The 21,870-nt window shown below is 40.3% G+C and overlaps 1 long non-coding RNA gene across 7 annotated transcripts in view; it reads right to left on the bottom strand.

The window, feature by feature from the left end:
• LOC141575529 (uncharacterized) overlaps nt 1-21,415 on the bottom strand; it is a 36,200-nt gene extending 14,785 nt beyond the window's left edge. Inside the window, exons 1-2 of one of the 7 annotated variants that reach the window (XR_012503167.1) lie at nt 21,273-21,411; nt 9,278-9,484 (exon numbers count right to left, since the gene is read on the bottom strand). This is a non-coding gene — a long non-coding RNA (uncharacterized LOC141575529). The other 6 variants (XR_012503166.1, XR_012503165.1, XR_012503164.1 and 3 more) reach the window with 6 other exon arrangements.
• Between the last annotated feature and the right edge of the window lie 455 nt (nt 21,416-21,870).

Raw genomic sequence — 21,870 nt, 5'->3', positions numbered from 1 at the left:
AAAAAGAGTTCTTGTCCAACTGTCCTGGGCAGTCCTCACCTCGTCCACACCCAACTCCTACCACTATCAATTTCTCTGTTCATTTTCTTAATAAAATAAGAATTACTGCCAATAAGAAAAAAAATTAATCTATTTAGTTTACATAAATTGTCTCCTACTGGAACTTAAACTGCACTAGGGTAGGGGCTATCTCTTTCTGCCTGGGATATAGTAGAAATTTAATTATTTTCTTAATAAATGAATAAATGGATGTTATCTAAACATTGTACCTGTGTGAAGTTTCCATTTTTCCATAATGATTTCAGATCACTGGGGGTGTTAACTGTACCTGTTTATGCTATAGATTTCCTTTGAGTCACCAATGTCCTGCTTTTTCATATAAAGTGCATCATTTTAACATCCTGCTTGATCCAGTCTTGGTCTGGGAAGCTTCTGTGTCAGTGACAAATCTTTTCTTTCCCTGCATACATCGTCAAGTCAGAACCAAGGCCTTCCTTGTGCCCTAATACAAATGCGTGAAGGGCAAACTTTTCTGAGACCTTTAAAAAATATATCTAAGATGGCAACTGTGTCTACTTTCTGTTTACTCTGGCACTGAAACCTTTCAACATTTCCAAACATCAAAAAAGTCATGGTCGTCTCGTCCTAAATCCTAGTGAGTTTTATTGAAACAAGTTGGGCTCATCTACCATCCTCTCTATTACAGTGTCTACCACTCCCGGCAGTGAAAATCAGAGCTATTCTGTTGGATCATTTGCATTTCCTTTACATTTTACTTTGAGGGATAAAAACCTTCTTAATGGAGAAGTGATTTTATTCTCACTACTCTATTAGTGTTAGTATCTGACGTCATGAAAAAATATATGAGACTCACCTAAAAGTACATATGATTTTGAATAAACTCCTCTCATCCAAGTGAAAGCATTTAAATGTAAAGTGAAGTGTGGATGACGGTACAATTGTAAAAGAAAGATCAACATCTTGGGACCAAATTTCCTCAGGTAAAACTCGTCTTCTGAGATGAGCTCTAAGCCATATTCCAAACAGAGAGGACTAGAGAATGGAGATTTCTTTTGTTTTGGTTTGTTTTGAAAGAAATCCAGGAACAGAAGGAAGAATTACTTTACTCTAGACTTGGAAGAGCTGCAGGAGCTTCAAAAGGAAAATCAAATAAAAATACTTGAAAGCTCACTGAGGCTTGCAAACCAAGACCTTTAACCCTAGAAAATACAAAAGCAGATTTCTGCGGGCAGAATACCAAGATAATACTATTTTTCTCTTGGAATAATATTGAAGCTGCCAGGGTGCCATCTGATCTGAACTTATGGGTATGCCCTGAAGAAGCCAGAAAGAAAAGAGAAAATAAGAGTTAACAAATATTCAAAGACAATAAGAGTTGCGTGGGCGGGGGTGTGTACCCTGTAATTTACATTGCAATGAAATGCTTTCGCAAGTCTATCACTGATTGAGGAGATACTGTATGCTAGATCTAGTCATCTTTCATGTGTTTTAGTTTTAGTCCCAGCAATATGACATGTACTGTCTAGGACCTGTATGAAGGATCCTAAAAAATAAAAAGATTTTGCTCCCTAGGACAAAATCATCAGAGAAGAATCCCATGCAGTTGGGTAGCAGAAGAATTTATAAACAGAAAAATGATATAGAAGGTTGAAGAACAGAGTAACATGCTATTATTCTACCACATGGGGATACGATGGCTCTTGTACACTCAAGTACGCAAAATAGATTTCAGGAAATTGTTCCCGAAAGGAAAATCAGGGTGTTTTACCAGAAAAGAAAATAAATGCTGAACATGCAAAAACAATAGCCTTGTTCTAGACCCCCAGCCTCTGAGCTCTGCTCATCTGATTGGAACCCCCGCCCACCGATGGCTGGCCACTGAGAATCGGGAATGACACCCTGCTGTCCCTCAGACACTGACCAGGATGCAACAATGGGTCTCGACTTTTTCTATTCATGGAACCCTTTCAAATATTAGAATTTGGGGCAGCCGTCTGAAAAGGATTAATAGTTCAAAACAACACTAAACAAGTTAGCAATAATAACATCGCCACTATGACAGTTTGACAATATCTCACGGTGTTTATAAAACAATCCACCAGTTACAGAGTCACGAGGATTTATGAGTCTAGCCATCGGTCTTTTTCTATTCTTGAAGTGGCATTTTGGGTGTTTTAGTAAATGTTCAATCGGTGTCTCTCCCCTTTTGCCTCCTGCTAGGAGCGTTGGACCCTGCTCTGTATCATTTCTGGCTCAGCTCAGTGTTCCATTTGAAAGATTCATTGTCACACCATGTAAACTCATTAGTAGCCAAAAACACACTGTATGCCTTGACCCTAATGACTGCAAAACCATACAAACCATCTCCGATCTATAGTCCAATAGAGCCCTTTCCAAACTGCCGTCTCTTGCAGGATGTCAATGTGTGTGGTATGCTATATGAGAGAAAAGGGGTTTTATCTGTCAAATGTGTTTGAGAAATACTGTATTGAACAAAGTTAAACCAATTCCTATCCTATGAGCCTTTGCTATGCCAATGTGCACACAAATCTCCAAGATGTAATTATCAGTGTTTACCAAAGTTATCTGACCATGAAATCCTTTGATTTACAAAAATATCTGAGGGCCAGTGTACCATGGAATACATATACTTTGGCCTCCTCACTCTTCCCAGTCTGGTATCCCGTTGTTCACGCAATATGCTTGCCACTCCCTAAAACATGCAAAAAAAAAAAGAAAAAAGAAAGGAAAGAAAGCTCAGCTTGGAATATGTCACCCTTACATTTCTGCCTTGGGAATCTTCCTAGCTCTCTTAGGAAAAAAAAAATTAATCACTACCTCCTCTGTACTCCTGCAATTAAAGCGTGCATTTATTACTACAATTTTATTTAGTTGTAATTATTTATTTGTATGTCTTTTTCTCCATTGTATTTGGAACTACCCACAAGCAGACGATAAATTACTTCTACATGTATTTCCAGTGCCTAGCACAATGCTAGCTGCAGCAGAAGGAGAAAGTATTCTGAATTTTATTCAATTGAGATAATCGTGCAAATATCCATCTGTAGAAGAAAAGCATCTAGAGGGTGGCATTATTAGCATGCTTGATATGGGTGTGTTCAATATAATAGTACAATGGTTGGTTTATTGACTCTTTCATTCATTTACAGATTTTTTTTCAGTGAGCACATGTTTTGTGCAGGACACTTTGGAGGTATGCAAAGTTTAATCAAGCAAGCATAGTTATCATCTAAAAGGTTTGGGGAAGTCAGAAAAGTAGACCTCAGCCTTGACAGTGTCCTCGCCTGGCTGCTTGTATCCAATCCATCATCAGGGGTCATCCATCTGAGATATTTCTCAACTCTGACACTTTCCCTCATCACCACTGCTACCTACCCAGTCCAAGGAACCAGCTTCTCCCATCTGGACCACTGTAATGGCCTGGTTTCCCCACAACCACTCTAACCCCATCCAGTCCCTTCTCCCCACACATCAGCAGAATGATCTTTTCTAAATGCCAAGCCGAGTTTGTCACCCCACTGCTTAAAACCTTTCAATGGCTCCTCATTGCTTTAGCATAAAGACCCAAATCATTAAAATACCTGCAAGATTTTGGGTGTTGTGTCCCCTGCAAATAGCCAATTTCATCTTGCAACAACGCCCCCTTGCTACCCATATCCTAGACAAACTGACCTTCTTTTCATCCATCCAACCTGTGTTTATTTTATCTGAAATGACCTTCACTATGTGTGTACTTAAGTCATCATCTTTTAGAATTAAACCCTGGTATCTCTTCCTCAAGGAAGACTCTCTGACCCCCACCGCTGGTCTAGGTCAGTTTCTTTTTCAATTTACCCTCAATAGAACTGTGTTTCTTTCTTTCATAGCAGATAATTCAGTGTGTAATTATACATTTATATGATTGTGTAATTAATATCTGTCCCTTCCACTTAATTGTAAGTTTCATGAAAGCAGTTAGTTTGATGGGTGTTGTGCTTGTCACTGTATACTCAGCCTCTAGCACAAATAATATGTATAACAATATAAATAACACAGAAATAAACAGGAGCCATAACAAAAGTTCATTAAAATGCCAACTGAGCTCAGAGAAGGAAGACGTTACATTTAGTTGAAGGATTCAGGCAAGGCTCTACTGTAGTGAAAGTCAACTGGGCTGCACCCTGGAGTCATGTGGGGAACTTCAAGGCATACCGATGTAGGTGCCTCAAAATATTAAACACAGAATTACCATATGATCCACCAATTCCACTTCTGGGTATATACACAAAAGAACTGAAAGCCGGGACTCAAACACATACTTGTACATCAATGTTCGTAGAAGCATATTCATAATAGCCAAAGATTGAAACAACCCATGTGTCCATTGACAGTTGAGCAGATAAACAAAGTGTGGTATATGCATACAATGGAATATTGTGCACCCGTAGAAAGTAAGGAAATTCTGACACGTGTTACAACATGGATGAAACTTGAAGACATGCTAAGTGAATAAGGCAGACACAAAAGGACAAATGTATGATTCCCCTTATACAAGGTACCTAGAATAGGTAAACTCCTAGAGACAGGAAGTAGAATAGTGGTTACCAGGGGTTGCAGGGGAAGAGGGGAGGAAGAGTCAGTGTTTGGTGGGCACAAAGTTTCTGTTGGGGATGATGAAGTTCTGGAGACGGGTGGTGATGGTGGTTGCACAACATATTAATGTACTGAAGTAAATGATTTGATAGACTCTACCCTAAAGAATGGTTAAAACAGTAAATTTTATGTATCAAAAAAGAAAAAATCCTGATGGCCAGGTTCAACTTCTGTAAGTTCTGATGAATTTATCTGGGATGTGGCTTGGACATTAGGATTTTTTTTTTTTTAAACTCCCCAGGTGACCTATTGTGCAGCCAAGGGTGAGAAACACTGTTGCCGGAGCCCAGGGAATACATACAGCTGTGAGAGACTTGAAGATGGCATAACAGGGCAGTGATGCCAGCCAGATGGCAGACTAGGAAGCTCCAGGCTGTTGTTCTCTCGCCAAAACACCAAGAAAGCAACACAGAGACCAAAGCAGTTTTGTGGGAACTATAGACACCAGGTGGGATCTGCCACAACCAAGCAAATCCCTAAACAAGAAGCCACCCTCAAAGCAGTGGAAAATTTTGGTATTTTTGCTCACCTTGCCCCATCCCCACCCCGTCACTGTAAAATAAGGAGGAAGCCACCCAAATACCAGTTCCTTTCTCAGGATGGCTTGTCTGAGGGTTACCCCCGTGACTGGTTTCTGTCACGCCTGACTCAGAGCTCAGCTGGGAATGGTGACATAGTTGGAGGTGGCTGAAAGCACTGGCTTCAGGGAGAGCTGGGGAATGATTGCAGACCCATGGGTACCTGGGACCAAGAGATTACAGGCAAATGAGTGCAATAGAACATCTAAGGCTTCCTCTAGAGAAGAAGCAGAGGTGAGACTCCAGGGGAAATTATGACATCTAAAAGCAGTCATGTAAATGGAAGAATTAGGATGGGAGGGTAGGGAGGAACAGGACACACACAAGCCCAGGGAAGAGGCATTGACAACTACTGTAAGAACAGACATATAGCTCAATGGAACAGAACTGAGAGATCGGGGGAGGAAAAAACGCCTCATATTTATGATCAATTGATTTTTGGCAAGGATACAAAGACAATGAAACAGGGAAATAATAGACATTTCAACAAATGGTGCTGAAGCAACCAAAATCCACATGCAAAAGAATGAAATTGGATCCCTACCTAACCCCATATATAAAAATAACTCAGAAAAGTTTAGAAAAAACAGGCATAAATCTTCATGACTTTGGATTAGATGGTGATTTCTTAGATATGATGAAAACACAGGCAACAAAATTAAAAAATAGATAAATTGGACTTCATTAAAATTAAAACCTTTTAGGCTTTAAAGGACACCATCAAGAAAGTGAAAAAATAACTCACAAAATTAGAGAAATTATTTTTAAATCACGTATCTGACATGGGACTTGTATCTACAATATATAAAGAACTCTTAGAATTCAATGATAAGAAAATAGCCCAATTAAAAAATGAGCAAAAATTTGAATAAATATTTGGGCAAAGAAGATAATGTCAAAAAGCACATTAAAAAATGCTCAACATCATTAACTGAAATGCAAATTAAAACCACAATGAGATACTACTTCACATACAATAGGATGTCTCTAATTAAAAAAAAAAAGATAATACCAAATTCTGTGATAATATGGAGACATTAGAAGCCTCATAAATTACCAGTGAGGATATAAATTGGTACAGCCGCTTTGTAACACAATTTGGCAATTTCTCAAATAGTTAAACCATATGACCAGCAAGCCACTTAATAGACTACAGTGTGATATAAACATAACAATTTTATATACACTGAAAAAACAAAAAATTCATATGACTTGCTTTATTGCAATATTCACTTCATTGCAGTTATCTGGAACCAAACCCAAAATAGCTCTGAGATATGCCTGTACAAATAAAACTGCAGAAATCTGAATAAGAGTGGTTATAGTAATATCAATATCCTAGGTGTCATATTGTACTATAGTTTTTACAAGATGTTATTACTGAAAGAAACTAACAAAGGATACCTTAAATTTCCCTGCATTATTTCTCACAATTGCATGTGCATCTACAATTAATTCAAATTAAAAATTTTAATTTAAAATACATAAAAGAATACAAGAAAATAAGTACACAATAAAATAAAAAATTTGACTTAAAAACATTAAGCAGAAGAAAATAAAGTGGAGAGAAGACATCACAGCAAGCAAAAGACAAAAATTCTAATCTAAATAAAAATAAAACTCAAGCAACAGAAGTATATTACTCACCCTCCCTTCTCCCTATAGTACAATCAAATAAAAACATCAAATCAGTAAGACAGAAAGGCAAGGAGACTTTTTTTTTAAAAGATGATTCCTAGATGAAGTAAACAAATTGAAAGGCAAAGCAGCAACATTTAGAGCTAATAAAATTAAACCAGAATAAAAACTGCTGAAAATTAAATTACTGACCCAGTGAATACAAATCTAAAAAAACAAAGCCATTATACAGAAGACAATGTATATGGTAGATAAACATAATCCAATAAAAGAATAATTCATACATCTGAGTTAAAAAAAAAAGCCTCAAAATAGAAGATGTATTCAAAGATATAAGAGAATTATTTGAATTTTAAGATATGATTGAAACTATGGATGAAAGTGAATACCATATGCCAGGAACATTTAAATTAGAATATCAATGTCAAAGTTTATCTTAAGTATACCACTGAACTTGAAAATCTTCAGGCATCTACCAGGCAAAATTAATCACCTATAAGGAAGAAAAACAAGTTGGTCTCAGACTTGCCCCAACATTATTTATTGCCAAAAATAATGGAGTGATGGAATCAGACTTGCTGACTCTAAAACACGACTCTGTATATTTCCTCTTCCAGACAAGTGTAAGCAATAGAAACAAGAACCAGAATCCTGAAGCCATAAATTCACGTCACAGCAATATAGGGAAGAACGAAGTTTGAGACCAATTAAACAAGCTCATGTTCTGACGTTTTGTACCACTAGGTGGTACAAAATTAATAATGAGCTATGATCAGTAGTTGAGGGGATAAAATACAGACATTATCAATCAGCAAATATTTTTGTGCTCAAAACTTTTCCACAATCTTCTAACACTCCTCTAACACAGGTGTTTCACTTTGCAAAGAGAAAATAAATGCATTGGTAAGTCAACTTGCCCAGAAGCATATCATTAAACCCATAATTTGAGTTTGTTCTACCTAACTCAAAGCCAACTCTTACCTAACAGAACAGTGTGGACTTCTATCTAGATAGAAGAAGATACATGATTTTAATTTTCTTCTTTTTGCTTTTTTCTAAAGTTTCAACACTGACATGTGTTGCTTTTGCTATTTTAAAGAAGGAGACTTTTTAAAGATCCACACAAGGTTCTTTTTTTTTTTTTTTTAAAGTATAGTCAGTTTACAATATGTCAATTTCTGGTGTACAGCATAATGTTTCAGTCATACATATACATACATATGTTTATTTTCATATTCTTTTTCATTATACGTTACTATAAGATATTGAATATAGTTCCCTGTGCTATACAGAAGAAACTTGCTGTTTATTTCATATAGTACTTAATATTTGCAAATCTTGAACTCGCAATTTATCCCTTCCCATCCCCTTTCTCCCCAGCAATCATAAGTTTGTTTACTAAGTCTGTGAGTCTGTTTCTGTTTCATAGATTAGTTCATTAGTGCCTTCTTTTTTCTCTTTTTAGATTCCACATATGAATAATATCATATGGTATTTTTCTTTCTCTTTCTGGCTTACTTCACTTAAAATGATGATCTCCAGATCCATCCATGTTGCTGCAAATTGCATTATTTTATTATTTTTTACGGCTGAATAGTATTCCATTGTATAAATATACCACAGCTTCTTTATCTAGTCATCTGTCAATGGACACTTAGGTTGTTTCCATGTCTTGGCTATTGTAAATAGTGCTGCTATGAACATTGAGGATGTGTTTTCAAATTAGAATTCCCTCCAGATACATGCACAGGAGTGGGATTGCTGGATCATATGGTAAGTCTTTTTTTAGTTTTTTGAGGAATCTCCATACTGTTTTCCATAATAGCTACATCAAACTACATTCCTACCAATAGTGTAGGAGGGTTCCCTTTTCTCCACACCCTCGATACAAGGCTTTTTCCCCATAGGAACAATATATAAAGCTAATCCTTGGAATATTAACTCTCTTGATGCCATTATAGCAGTTGAAATTGGTCATTTGAAAGCTTAGTGCACACAGTGTTTCTCACTTTTTAACTCTTTTTTTAGGAAATAATGATCACAAATTCAGAAATTAAATTGGCTGGATTATACTAGTCTAGACTAACACAATCTGTTTCCTGGAAATCTGTCTAAGCCTTCTGTCTTTTTTTTTTTTTAACTGTTTAGATAAAACACGCATACACGCTACCGCTACTCCTGTGGGACAGGATGAGGCTGTACGGAGTGGGATACTGAGAGGTCCAGTGCTCACCCCAGTGAGGGACCGATGCCACCCTCCCTGGACAAAGATCTCCTCACATAGAACACGGCATTGTGAGCCTGGTCAGAAACAAGCTTCCCTGGAAGGAGACAGAAGGTGCCGGCATGAGGTGGCAGGCTCCACCCAGCTAGTTCACATCTCTCACCAGACAAAGAGCCTCTGTCTGTCAAGTTCCTTGAACTTTGAGTAACTGGCTTGGGCGCCAAGCTAAGAATGCCGCCAAGTCCCGAGCAGAACTCCCTTCTCCCCGAAGAGCCAGCGAGGAATTGGTGATGAGGAAGCTGCCAATTTTCTGTCACTTGGAAGGCTTCCAAACTCAGGATCATACTCAGGGAACCAAAGTCCAAGAGGCCTGTGTGTGGAAGCAAACAGGACACTTTTTTCTCCTTCAAAATCTTGCTACCAAGTATGACCAAAATGCTGTGAGGAAATAGCATATCTTTAATTTGTCAGATCAGCAAAAACAGGCAGTTAGTAGAGAAAAAGTGGTCTTGTGAGCTGGCAAGTTCTTCCTTCCCTCTCCCTCACATTTATTTGTGTTGGAGTAAATCGTTTTAAACAATTTCCTCTGCACTGGAAATTTTGAAACGTAAAAGAATTCAAAGCACAGTTTTGGGTTTGGTTTGGTTTGGTTTGGTGGTTGTTCCTCAGAGTTCATGGGGGGAGGTGGCAGTGGGAAGCTGAGAGATTTAATGTCCCAAACTGATTTTAAAACTAAGGTTTAAGAAATATTAACTCATACATAAATAAGAATTTTCAGTTATACCCAGACTGTTCTATTATACCAGGGCCTTATAAAGAGTCCTTGGTCTGAGGCTGTTTGTGGTTCTCTCTTGGGGAAAGGAAGAAGTAAAACTGTCACTGTTTGCAGATGACATGATACTAAATATAGAAAACCCTAAAGATATCACCAGAAAAGTATTAGGACTCACCAATCAATTTGGTAAAGTTGCAGGATACAAAATTAATTTACAGAAATCTGTTCCATTTCTATACCCTAACAATTAAGTATCAGAAAGAGAAATTAAGAAAACAATCCCATTTATCATCATATCAAAAAGAATAAAATACCTAGGAACAAAGCTACCTAAAGAGGCAAATGAACTATACTCTGAAAACTGTAAGACACCAGTGAAAGAAATTGAAGACAACACAAACAGAAGGAAAGACGTATCGTGTTCTTGGATTGGAAAAATCAATATTGTTAAAATGTCCATACTACCCAAGGCAATCTACAGATTCAGTACAATCCCACATGCAATACCAATGGCATTTTTCACAGAACTAGAACAAATAATTTTAAAATTTGTATAGAAACATAAAAAGACCCTGAGTAGCCAAAACAACCTTGAGAAAGAACAGAGCTGGAGAACTGACACTCTCTGACTTCAGACTATACTACAAAACTACAGTAATCAAAACAATATGGTACTGGCACAAAACCAGATACATAGATCTATGGAACAAGATGGAGAGCCCTGAAATAAACCCATGCACATATGATTAATTAGTCTCTGACAAAGGAGGCAAGAATATATAATGGAGAAAAGACAGTCTCTTCAATAAGTAGTGCTGGGAAAACTGGACAGCTACACGCCAAAGAATGAAATTAGAACATTCTCTAACACCATATACAAAAATAGACTCAAGATGGATTAAAGGCTTAAATGTAAGACCAGATACTCTAATAAAATTCCTAGAGTAAACCATAGGCAAATCACTCTTTGACATAAATCACAGCAATATCTTTTGGATCCATCTCCTAAAGTAAAGGAAATAAAAGCGAAAGGAGACCTAATTAAACTTAAAAGCTTTTGCTCAGCAGAGAAAAGCATAAACAAAAGGAAAAGATAACCTGCTGAATGGGAGAAGATATTTGCATATGATATGACCCATAAGGGGTTAATATCCATCAAATAAATAAATAAATAAAATTACCTTCCCCCTAAACAAACATAAACAAACTAATTAATTAATTAATTAACTAAATGTCCAGAATATTGGAGGGTGAAGGTGATGTGGAAATCCTTTTACTAAAGGACAGTCAGAGCCACCTGGGGTTGCAGCCCTGGCCACGGGCTCAATATTCATTCCCTCTAGAGTCACACGCTGATTGAGAACATTCTATAATCAGAGCTGTTGCTCCACAGAAGTGCGGCCAAATATTAGTGCCTCATGTCCTGAAATCTGTTGTACTGCCTAGTAAATGCGTCCATACTCTCCAAAAGGCCCTGATTATTCTTTTTTTATTGCACCCAGTAATGTTAATACATGAGGCCCCTTGATGTGAACATTCTCTGTAAAACTGAAACGTGAATTACCTCACAAGTCAGGGCTTGCAAAGCTATGCATGCAGCATTAAGTTCATTGACTCCCTTCACCCCACAAAGTATTAACCACACCATTGGCTTTAAGATGGCTTTGTGTAAACTAGTCCATTGCTTAGAATTTCATGGAAAAGTTGCTATGTCTCCCTCTCATTTAATACACGCACATATACATTTTTTTTTTGCATTCACATTGCTTCTTCCATGGTCTCCCGCACAATTCCTGTGCCCATCTCTTTGCCCTCGCCACCCACGTCTCAACGTATTTCTCCCCTCTCCTACCTAGTCAATCCTGAATTATCTGACAACCACCCTTTCTATCTTGTCCCACTCTTTATCCCTGTTAATACCATCACTGACAGCAATTATTCGGTGTTCACTAAGTGTGCTTTGCACAGCTCTGTTCGTTTAGAGAAACACTAATCAGAGATTTCCACAGAGCAGCAGCACACCCTGAAAATAAAGATCAGTAACAGGCAGTCTTGTGTCTATGCTGTGTAAATCCAGATCTCTCGGACCTCATTGCTAACTAACCTTGGGTGAAACAAGAATTCAGGCTCTGATTCAAGTCAGCAAATGTTAAAAGTAAACTAAGCGAATGGGTGCAGGTCCAGAGATTAAGCTGCATTACTTTCTACGGAAGAGTTCCCACCCTGTGACTCCACCCTGATACCCCTTTGCCGGCTGGCACAGGCAGTGGACAGGTTGTTTTCTTTGTTTGTTTGATTGTTTTGACCATCATATATTTCACTCTTTCAGACCAGGGTTCCCTAAGGCACTAAGGAAAATCAGGCACTGATTTCCACAAGGGCTGGTGTGCAACAGGGAGAAAGGGGCTTTAATGGGGAGATAGACACCCAGAGACCTGAGTTCATCAAATTGCTTAAACCTTGCTGGCTCTCAGTTTTGCCCATAAAATGAGGAAGTCACATTAAGCAACCTCTTAGATTCCTTGCAGAGCTGCTGATCTGTGATTCTTATTGGTTAAGAACTGGAGCGCTGTTTGCTAGCAAATATAAACTATGTAAAGTGATGCATTGTATTTTGATAAGTAGTGAGGGCCAGGCTTGAGAAAAGCAAATGCAGAAGGTCTACAGGATTTTGGCCTCTTTAGAAGAAAATTAATACACTCAAAGCCCTAGCCTCACATAGGAAAGGAATGCTACAAAAATGATCATTTATTTAGTTATAAGACAGAGCTAGATTAGCACAAATTGGGAATGAATTAGCTCTTTAGGTGGTGACTGTGATTGGTGAGGGGAAAAAGCTTTAAAATGCTTTGGAGGGATCAAATTTGAAAGAAACAAATGGATTACATTTTCCTAATTTAGTAGTCAGTTAACTGTGACTCATCCTCCTGTCTCCGCTCACGTGACCAGGATAGTAAATGCGGTATTGACAAGAAAATCTAGCCAGCCCTCCTCAGACTCAAGCCACAATGAAAATGTGCTTGTTTCCTGTTTTCTTTGCATAACCAAATTGCAGGGGCTGTGCAGTGTTTATTATAGTGCCCTACGTGAAAAGGGGCTGATTGCTTATTTCTAACTTATGAACTGCAAATATTGTGGCAAACCCTCGTGCCTTCCACATCCTGCTTTTAGAGAGCCCTGAGTCTAAATGAATAGGGATAAAAAGGTGCTTGTCTGCCTCCAATTCCTGAGGTGATCTGCCCAAGCTCTGGAATATATCCTTCTCCTTCAAGGTTTGTGGTTTTTGTGTGTGTGTGTGTGTGTGTGTGTGTTTTTCCAGCAGTAAGGGCTTTGAGACAGATGAGTGCTGGTTCATATCCCAGCTCTGCCTCCTACAGTCTATGTGGCTTTGAGAAAGTTACTGACACTCTCATTGTCTGGTTTTCCCATCTACAATGAAAATAAAAGGACATTTCTTTTGTACCATTGTTGAAAGTAAATGGCAATATTTTAAAAGTATTTACAAACATGGTATCTTAAGGGTAAATATTGAAGAGACAGTAACTATTATGGGCATTATTGTAGCTAACATTCATTGGTATGAGTTGTAACAGAGATAATAATATAAATATAGCACCATCATTTCAAGGGACAGCAATACAGAGACACGGAGGGAAACCACCGCACTTCCTGCAGGATGGCAAGCAGGGTTTTTTGTTTCCTCAAGGAGAAAATGTGGATCCACTTACTGTGTTTTGAACCACAGTGTTACCAGAGAATAGGTTCTTGTCTCACACAGGAAAGAATTCAAAAGCAGGGCACAGTGAAGTGAAAGTAAGTTTATTCAGGGAGATACACACTCCGTAGACAGAACGTGGCCTGTCTCACTCAGAAGGGAGAGAGGCCACGAAGTGTGCAGGTGGTTAGTGTTTATGGGCCGGGTAATTTCATCTGCTAATGAGTGGGAGGATTATTCCAACTATGGTGGGGAAGGGATGGGGATTTCCAGAAATTGGATCCCGCCCACTTTTTGGCCTTTTATGATGAGCCTGGGAACTGTCATGGTGCCTGTGAGTGGTCCACTGGAAGTTCAAGGTCCACTGGAAGTCAACTCTTCCGCCATCTGGGTTCTAACCAGTTTATGTTCTGTCCTCAATTGCTGTGTCATTCCTTCATGGTCCTGCCTGGCCCCCTTCCCTTCTGTCTCAAAAGGACTCCAAGGTGAGATGATATTGTTGCATTTGAGTGATCATTGGTAATGCTACACTAGGACCAGGAAAATGTCTGTCTTGTGCTTGGACCAAATATGAAAGCACAACAGGGAGCCCCTCCTTACCAGGCTGGTGTGGTGGTTGGGGTCTTTGCATCCTTAGTCTAATGAGAGAAGGAATTGGTTATGGAGTTGCAATAGCCAGAAAGCCTGAACTGTAACATTTGAGATACCTCTCCTCTCTTCTCCTTCCTTTCTCTCTCACCCCCAACCAAGCAAACCCAAAATATTTGTCCTTTTAGCCTGTCATAAAGCTTAATTTTCTGATAGTTATGATATGTTGGCTTGGAATTCAAGAGTTTGAAAATTTCAAGAGTCTTCTACTAAAATGCAAATACCGATGGAACCTGTAACATCCAAGTTGTAGTACTGAAAGAACATACTGAAAATCTGAAGTAATGCCTTATTTTTCCACTCACAAAAAGTGAAACCCAAAAAGTTCAGTGATTCATTCAAAACTACACGGTGGGGTGGTGGCAGAGATGGGAAGAGGCTGTCCAGTCAAATACGCTTTCTGCTGCCCATTCAGAGCCATCATCAGCTCGGAAGGTTCTTGGGGAGTGAGGAGTATTCCTGGACTGGCTTATAGCCCTGGTTTTCAAACTCACTGTGGGCCAGAGCAGTTGCTCTTTTATCTAATACCCATGTCATTCCTCTAAGGCTTTGTCTCAAGAGTATTCTGTAATTTAAAATACATGGTTTTATGAAATCCCTTTACAACCATAAAAACGGCTGCTGGACAGCAGTTCTTGCTGAAGAAAACACAAAATATGTTGTCATGTGAATTGTGGTAAAAAGTGGAAAAAGAAATCCAGACCTCTAAGTCGTGGAGAGGGTAAGCTTAGTAAAATTAGCCCCATGAGAGGGCCTGTGCAGTGGGGGCAGCACCAGATCCATGAGGATTTGGAAGCAGAGGAGAAGATGAGGGGAGGTGGATGAAAGGGAGAGAACAAAAAAAAAAGGCCACAAAGATGTTCTTTGCTACATTTACGTTGTAATCCCATATGCAGTTCAGTCTGACTCCTTAATGGTGTGCAACAGAAATGCACCATGGTTATTTTACATAAAAGACCGTTTATTGAAAGGATGCAGCTCAGAGCATCAGCTAGAGGCTTGGAAACCACAGACGTTTAGGGCAGTGTGAGGGCCAGGCCTCAGGACCCACGGCAGGAGCTGTACTGTCAGCGGGCAGCATTTCTACTGGGACGACCAACCTAAGGCCTCCCCACCCCTATTGTCTTTGTACCACTCACTCAGAGTTCACAGTTTCAGGGGAGACCATTGATCGGTCAAACGAGATCACATGCTCACTCCTTGGCTGTGGAGGAGGAGGCTCTGGCCCCTCAGTTCCCCTAGTAAGAGGCAGGTCTTACCCTCCACCCAGGCCACATAGACTGGGGAAAAGGAATTTCCCCAGACAGGAATTAGGGGCTCTTTGGTACAGGCCCACTTAGTCGGTGGACTGGAGGATGATTCTGAACACAGAATGGCACCTGTCACGAGGTCCTGATCCTTGCCCTGGTCCCCATGCACTCAGACAGCAGACAGACTGTAAATGAAAAGCAGGAGAGCTTTTCTTACATTTTTAGGGGAACACTAAAACGGGAGCTCTAGACATCAGGGCACGAGGGCACAAGCAGCTCTGTTTGAGTTAAGGCTGCTTTGAGTCCTTCTCCCCATTTGTCACAGACCACTGGACAATATGCATCCTGGGGGAGGAGGGCCCCATGGAGGCAGCAGTGCCCCCACAGAGCAGAAGCAGCTCCCAGCATGAGGGGACATGTGTGAGCCATGACACCAGCCATTGAGTTATTGTCTGAGTTATTGTCATCCATGTGACCTCATTAGATTCTACAAGCTAATGAGGAAAAATTCAATACATCCTCCAAAGAAAAGTCTGAAGAGGGGTGAAAGGGGGCAGGGGCTAGCCGGAGCGCTAAGGCCAGTCCTTCTTATTAGCTGAGTGATCTTGGGCAATTTACAGAATGTCTTTGAGATTCTGTTGCCTTGAGTGTAAAATGGAAATCATAATTCCATGGGTTATTGTGAAAATTAAATGAGATTGCCAACTAAAATTTGACACTTGCCATCTGCCTCTACAAGGATGAAGTCACAAGCCACTGCAGTCGCTGACCTTCAGCACACGCTAAAAGGAGTTCAGGGCGGAGGTCAGGAATGAGGCACCCTGTGCTCTGGGAAAAACTGGCAGAACAGGTCTTCAGAGAGATATTTTCACGAGAGGATTTTATGAGCTCAGATTCTCATGACTAGCAGTAACCTTCAAGAGACCAGCAGCAACCTTCTGCAAAAATGTGTGCTTGACTGCACGTAACCCCCTTCACCAAAATCTCATATATACTGACCGCCCCTCCACCTCTTCAGAGCGGTTCCTCAGAGCTATCTGAGACACTGTCTCCCGGGCTATAGTCCTCATTTTCCCCCAAATAAAGCTTAACTCACAACTCTCATATTGTGCTTTCTCTTCTTCTTCTTTTTTTTTTTAGTTGACAAGATGAGAGAGTCAAACGCCACCTAACATACAGTAGTGCTCAATACACGGGAGATAAATATCCGGGTAATAATCACCATAGCATGCCAATAATTCACTAAGGCCCCCCCCCCGGCACTGGCATGGTGCAGTTCCAGTCAGACACCCCAGGTTCACATCCTGCACCTGCTACTCAGTAGCTAGCTGGGGGGCCTTAGCATGTTCCTCAACCGCTCTGAGTTATCAGGACCCACATTCATGCTATTACTTATCTCATGGGATGGTTGAGAAGATGAACTGAGATAAAACACGTACAGCAGATGGAGCAGCAGCTGGGACGTGCTAAGCTCTCAGTAATGTGAGATATTATTGCTGCTGAGAGTATCTTCATTTTCCACAATGCTACTGAGACAGGAGGGACGTGAGCAGGACGCAACCACTGCAGGGATGACACAGCAATTGAAGACGAGACAAATTGGCTAGAACCAAGATGGCACAGGACTCAGCTTCCAGTAGACCTTAAGCCTCATTATACTCTCATTGTAATACATTAGCATGGTAAATGACACTCCCCCAGGTGCCATGTCAGTTCCCAGGCTGATTGTAAAAGGCCCCAAAGTGGGTGGGGCCCAATTCCTGGCAATCTCTGCCCCTTCCCCAACATAGCTGGAGTAATCCTCCTACTCATTAGCATATGAAATTACCCAGCCCATGAACACTAACAACCCCACGCTTCATGGCCTCTTTCCCTCTCACCTTTTGAGAGGGTACGCATTCTGTCTATGGAGTGTGTATCTCTCTGAATAAACGTACTTCGCTTTATGATGCCCCTCTCTTGAATTTGTTTTTGCATGAGACAAGAACCTATTCTCCAGCAACGCTACCTACCCAGTATGAAAAAGGGGACCTCATCTATCCTCTCCTCAGCACAGCTGAGTTAAAGCAATGAGGGGTGACTGAAGATGGAGGAGGGGGAAAATAAGGCAAGAGAAGATGAGGGGAAAGAAGGTTAAGAGAACTCCGTACATTGATGTCTAATCGTGGAAGATGAGCCTCCAAGTCAGTCATGCACCTGTTTTTGTTCCAGCATCTTCCACCAAACCCTGTGGTCTAGAAGAGCCCTCTGAATGTGGTTCTTTCTAAATTTTGTAAGCAGACAGATAGGGTAGGGGGTCCCTGGAAAAAGAGATCCAGGCATAGCCTTCTTGACACAAGAGAAGTTATTTTCCATCTAAGCCATTTTGTGATCTAAACCTGGCCATAATGCTTATCCTTGAACAAGTCTCAGTAATTTATGACCTTAAGGCAAGTGAGGGAGTGCAGGAACAAAGGAAAAGCAATCAAGAAACAACAGTTCAGTGATAAAACGGAGTCCTAGTTCCTCCTCCTGGGATGTACAATCAACTCGTGACTTCAGTCCACTAAAGCTTGGACTCTGGCGACCTTTGCCCCAACTGTATGCTGAATTGTTCTCTGTTCAAGCCCCTTCATGAATATGCATGTACCCTTAGCTTAAAACTTCCCCAATTTTGATCCTCCAAGAGATACTGCTTTGGGAAAGATCCTGGTGTGGTGTTCTTACAGCTGCAAGTAATAAATCCTTCCTTCTTTGGCTTGGTTGGCTTTTTGGTTTGGGGTTTTTTTGTTTTTGTTTTTGTTTTTTTGGTCTTGGGGGGGTTTTTTGGCTCACCACCCACCAAGAGGCGAACCCACTTTTCAAGTAACAATAAGACTGGTCTTAGGAGACAAATATTTAATTAGTACCTTCTCAGTGTGGGAACTACTGCAGGGGTATTATATTGGGTGGACATCCAGGTAAGATTTAAGAAGAAAGAGCCTGATTTGGGGAAACAGTGATTCCAGTGCAATGATTAACAAATGAATTAGAAATATACAGTGGTCAAGGAAAACCATCTGTATATTCGAAATGCCTCAAAGTGACTGGTATCAAGACTGCTTACAAAATATTGTAAAACCTTAAGAGATGTGTGTATGAGGAAAAAGGAAAACTGAAAAAATGAAAAGAGAAAGGAGCTTAAAAACAGCAAGATTACCAAACCCAACTGCCTGAATATTTTCTGTCTTTTAAGTAGTGAGTGAAGGAGGCATTTAGAATCAGACAATTGAAAACAAGAGAAAAAAGTTCCAGACGATGGTAAAATTACTAAACACATAACAAATTCAAAAGGGAGAACACACAAAAAAACATGTTATTTCAGAATACATGGGTGTCTGTTGTTGAACATCTTTGAGATCAGGAAAGCAGAGAGATTCAAGGAGACAGCAGGGCTCAAAATCAACTCATCTCCAAGAGCAGACTGATATTCAAAGAGGACTGGAGCTGAAGTCTTTGTTAATCATAATAAAGAATTTGCTGCATTCAAATGAAATAACAGCAAAGTGGAAGTATGCCAGGGCAATACCAGTTTTCCAAGCAGGAATAAAGGGAACGCTAGGAAATTACAGAGCCTTCATCTCAATGTCTGTAATTTGCAAAATAATGGAAACAATAGCAGGGTAAGTTTGCCAAATGCATTTACAAATGAGTATCATTCCCTTTAATCAAGCTAGAGATAACCAACAAGGCAGGATAGAGGATTGGAGGTTTTGAATCTCTCTCTCTCTCTCTCTCTCTTTTTTTTTTTTTTTTTTTGATGGGGCTATGACACAATTAATAATTACATATGATTTATTTAACTTTAATGTCCAGATTATTTTTACATAGTAGCTACTTGTAATGCACCCATTAGAGAAGAGAATAAGATAAAAAGTAAAGCAAAGATAAACAACGTACCATGTGCTGTCTCCATTGTATGGGGTGTGCTAACTATATATTATTTTTTGCTTAACATCAAACTCTGGCATAGAGCTAAAAGGAAATGCAGAAAATCCAAATAAACCATTCTGAGGACGGAGTCAGAACCACTTGAGGCAGATTTATTCCTAAGAATCGATCCCAAAGGCAGGTTACTCTCTGCCCTCTCTTAGAGCCCTTACTTAGAACATCATTCTTTCCTGACACTTGGCTGCAATTTAAGCCCATTTTCTATTGTCTTGCCTTCAATGAAGCCCGAACAGCTAGACAGCATTCGTCTAATGCTGGAAAACCTGCCTTCTGTCACCACTGGCAGAGTCCACGGATTCAGTGATTTTTACCTTCCTCTTTTTGCATTAGTTTTATATTAATTTATTAACTTGAGTACTTAACACATAAAATCTCTCTGAGCTTCTATGAATTAGGTGACCTGCTCAAAGGTGTGTCAGACCTGGGTTTGGCAGTGGGAGATGAACAAGGCATTTGAACCTCTGGATGGCTGTCTCCACTAACCTATGCTCTCTCCAGTGGTTTCAATGCCCAGTGAGCTCCACCTTGTAAGTTCCATCACTCCAATGTCCACAGCAGATAAAAAAAATATTGTCTGCGCTTCAGTGCCTATCTCCTTTCCTGATCCTTCAGCCTTGAAAATGGCTTTCTTCTTACTCGAGTAATGGAAGCCATCAGGCTGAAAGTTTCTAAAATTTCCTTGCACACACACACACACACGCACACGTATGCGTGCACGCACGCGCAAAACCTTCTTACATCCATTGTCATTCTGACAATTTCAAAGGAAGATGCGTTTTTCCTTTTGTTGAAGATTAATGTCTCCAACTGTGTTTCAGAATCCATCCCCTTCTGTCCCTCTGGGAGCCTCTCCCTTTTCAGTTTCCCCTTCAGCAGGCTCTTTCTCCTCAATCTATAAACATGTTCAAGATTCTGAAGCATAAAACCCTTCCCAAAACCCAGTGCCCCTTTCTAACTACTGACCTTTTTCTTCTCCGTGCCTTCACAGTCAAGCTTCTTGATGGAGTCATCTCGACTCACACCCCACTTCTTCACCTCCAACCCTGGCTTCCCATTCCCAACAACGCAGGCAAAGATTTCCAGCAGTTTCCTAATTGCCAAATCCTCACCGAGGCTTTCTTAGTCCCTCTGTAATAGCAACTGATACTTTTGCCCACTTTTTCTTTGAAATCCTCTCCATTTTAGGAACCCCTCTCCCTCCTAGTTTACAAATCTTTCCCATAACCGTTTTATCTACCGATCCTGTGAGAGACTGAGTCCTGCCTTGGGTTTTCCTATCTTCTTTGCTTAGGAGATTTCAACCTCTCCATTGGTTCTGACATCTCCATTCCAGAAGATTTCATATTTACATTTCACTTCTGCTTTTTCCTCCTGCTCCAGACATGTATACCCAACTTTTTTTTTCTCTGAAAATCTCCACTTCAATCTTTCTTAATTACCTCCAACTTAAATAATGTCCTTTTCTCTTCTTCCCATGGTCCCTTGTCTTTCTAGAATCTCTCTCTGCCGGTAGCATCATCATCTATACAGTTTTCCTGCATGTGTGTGTAGCCTCTCTACTCCATCCCCAATGCCATGGATTTGCCTTAAGCCCTCATCACCTCTTGTCTGGAATCTGGTCATAGCCTTCCAGATTGTCCCTCTGCCTCTAGCACGGCCCTCCATCCTCCATGCTCCTGCACCATTCAACATTTCTCTACCTGCTGTGGTCTTTTGGAGCTCCCCATAACTTGTATAATTCCTGATCAGGGTACATAAAGCCTCTCACATTGCTGCCTTCCGTACCTTCTCATCCACTCACCCCCACCGTCGTCACTTCATCCTCCAGCAACATCAGGCTATGTCTTTGTGCCCCAACCCACTGCCCGAGCAACCTCCAAAGCACAGAGTAGGTGTCACCTCTTCCCCGACTACTTTAGCAATTACTCTGTCCAGGTGGGGGTGGGGATTTGGAGGATGGGGATAACCACTCCCTTCTCTTTCCTGCCTGTGAAGTTTTCACATACTTCAAGCGCTGACTTATCACTCTGCACTGTTATATTTGTTGATATGTCTGTTTTCCCTCCTAGACTCTGAACTCCTTGGGGCTAGAGTCCAGGCATTTATCTTTGTATTCCCTCTCATGGTGCCTGTAATCTGGTAACTGAATTGAGTTAAATTGAACTGAAGACAAGAAGTATTCTGCAAAGTGCTCAAGGATGTAAAGTTCTGTTGGTTAATGTGCCTGCCTCCCACCTAGGTTATGAGCAGCTTGAGGTCCCGGACTGTTTTTGTTTCCCCAAGACCAGTCACAGTGCCTAGTACATATTACCTAGTACACAGTTAATACGTTTGTCAAGTGAATGATGGTTGTTCTGTCAGGGTAATGGACTGCCACCCCTCATATCTGTTTTTAAAAT

This window comes from Camelus bactrianus, chromosome 29 (genome assembly GCF_048773025.1).
Source record: "Camelus bactrianus isolate YW-2024 breed Bactrian camel chromosome 29, ASM4877302v1, whole genome shotgun sequence".
Lineage (NCBI taxonomy): Eukaryota > Metazoa > Chordata > Mammalia > Artiodactyla > Camelidae > Camelus > Camelus bactrianus.
Note: the sequence above shows the minus strand (reverse complement) of the source record. Positions and strands in the feature narration are given on the sequence as shown.